This window comes from Diplotaxodon limnothrissa, linkage group LG11 (genome assembly GCF_057381915.1).
Source record: "Diplotaxodon limnothrissa isolate DT_005_m linkage group LG11, D_limnothrissa_male_GT1.1, whole genome shotgun sequence".
NCBI classification, from domain to species: Eukaryota; Metazoa; Chordata; class Actinopteri; order Cichliformes; family Cichlidae; genus Diplotaxodon; species Diplotaxodon limnothrissa.
The window spans coordinates 33880531-33883020 of NC_140606.1; the positions used below are offsets into that span (position 1 = coordinate 33880531).

The window sequence follows — 2490 nt, forward strand, 5'->3', positions numbered from 1 at the left end:
GTCTCTCGTTAACTAGCAGCTGGTTCATTTGTGCTGCCAGACGCTCGTGGAGTGCAGTCAGCTTCTTCAGCCAGTAGGCGTGAACCATGTCGGGCCCTGGTGCTGTCCAACTCTTCATACTGGAGACCCTTTCTTGGATATCTGCCACTGTGATGGTTACTGGACCCTGTTCAGGGAGGTCGCTGTGGTCTGCCCTCAGATCCTCTAGCCACTGAGCATTGCCGTTATGGGTTGCATCCTTCTCCCATATGCTCTTCCAGTATTGCTCCGTCTCCAGCCTTGGTGGTGCTGTTCTCTTCCCTTGCCACTGAGAGTACACCTTTGCTGGTTCTGTGGAGAACAGCTGGTTTATTCTCCTGCCTTCTATCTCTCTGGTGTACCTCCTCAAGCGGCTGGCCAAGGCTGTGAGTCTTTGCTTGGCAGTTTCCAAGGCCTCAGGTATGGACAGCTTGCTGTATTTCTTAGGCACCTTATTTGTCGCACCTTGCTGCAACTCCGTTAGTTGGCTAACCTCCCTCCGTGCTACTTTGATCTTGCCCTCTAGCCTCCTTCTCCATGGAGGGTAGTGCCCCCTGTCGCTGTTCAACTTGTAGCCAAGCATCTCACTGATCACTGCTGCCGTATTGTAGATCAGCTTGTTAGTGTCGGTAATCGTGGTTGTAGGTATTGTCCGTAGTGCTGCATTAACATCATCTAGCAGACCTTCTGAGGGTACTTCACGTAATCTTGGTAACCGGCTACGGGGGATCCAGGTTTCAAGCTTGGCCATGATCCTATTTTTCAGGTCAGTTCCTCTCGCACTCAACGATCCTTCTCCTATCGCACTTGGGGCTATGTACCCAATCTCGGGTGGGGGTGATGATATCTCCCCCCTGACCTGGCGTCCTGACTCCTCCTTGCCGTAGCATTTGTGTTGTACCTCGTCAATCTCTAGCTGTGAGAGCAGTCCCTTCTTTCGAATGTTGGAACACTGAGCTACTAGTTGTTTCGCCGTCATTGTGGATGTTGGGTATCGAAGAATCCATAGGTCCCTCATCCTATTCATGTAGCCCCTTCCGCCGGGGTTACTTGCGTAGTAGCATTCCAACAACGCCCTGTTTTCGTCCCTTGCCCACCGATGCCTTCTTGTTCCAGTAGCCCACTTTTCGTCAGGGTGCCCTGGTTCCTCAACACCTGACGCAGACCTTGTTGATCCGGGCGACGTCCGAGCCGGCATGCCTTCATATTTATTTGTCTCGCTCATGTCTGCGGTAGGCTCGCTTAGCATAGGGGGTCTAGCCTTAGGACCCTTACTGGATACAGACGCCCCAGGCAGGAATCGAACTTGCGATCCTCTGTTCCAAAGGCGTGTAGTCATACCACTTAACCATGCAAATCTTTCCATCCGCAGTGGTAACTTGTGCTGAGGTCCAGCTTCGTTTCTTTTTCATTGTTTTGTCAGTTGGTCACTTCTGTACTGCTGCAGCGACCTGATTCTTCATAACTTTAGAATCTGCTTCTTCATCATGTGTTCCACACCTTGGGTGGACATAAAGAACCGATCACAGTAAACATTTGTATTAGGATGCAGTATTTGAGACAGACAATCTATGATCAAGCCTCCCAAAAACAGATCCCCTGGTTCTTTAACCTGCTCAAGGGGTGCAGCTGCCCCTTGATAAATGTTAAAGTCCAGCACAATACCATCTGCTGTTGCGTAAACACAGTTTTTTATGCCCACTGAGTTTGGCTTCATTGACAGATATTGTTGACATGGACAAGCCCCTGTCAAAGGAATCATCTGCTCATCAACTGAAACGCATTCTGGGCGAGCCTGAGATTTGAAGCCTTTCAGAATGCGTTTCAGAAAAGGCCTCACCTTCCAGAATTTATTACACTCTCTCAGGTCCTCTGGAACATTGTCAATGAGCACTTTGAGCGATTGCCTCAGTCTGAAGAATCTGTCAAGAGTTTTCAGTGATGGCAAGGAATCTCAAGGATTTGGACCAGTCCATCCTGATTGTAGGATATGGTATGCAAGACATCAAAATACAGGCACCGAAAAAAATTATCAATTTCATCAGTTGATGTGTTGAGTGGATTCCCACTTCTAGCCAGTGACGTAGCATTAGAACAATCTGGAATCATTTTTGTCAGAGCTTTATCAATATACTGCTCTATGTAGTCCAGTGGGGTCCAGCCCTCTCTGTCCTGCACAGTTTCTTGCTCAAAGTGGTCTTGATTTGGTGTTAGCGGAGAAGCTTTCCATCGCATCCCACGCCCTTTCTTAGACTGCTCTTGATGGCTTGGTCCTGGTGTTGTCTCTTCTTCCAAGAGTGACATCTGGGAGTGCGTGATCTGCCAATGTCACAATCTGAACGATATCCTTCATATTCATCACAGAGATGTTTACGTCCCCTGATAAGCTGAGTGGGCCGTGGAATGGGGTCTTCACACCCACTTCTGTCCTCCTCACTGCTGCTTAGCCCCTGTCGTGGGGGTTGATATTCA

At 49.0% G+C, this 2490-nt stretch overlaps 1 pseudogene; it reads right to left on the minus strand.

The window, feature by feature from the left end:
* Positions 1–1289: 1289 nt before the first annotated feature.
* LOC146623320 (uncharacterized) lies at positions 1290–2108 on the minus strand (annotated as a pseudogene).
* Between the last annotated feature and the right edge of the window lie 382 nt (positions 2109–2490).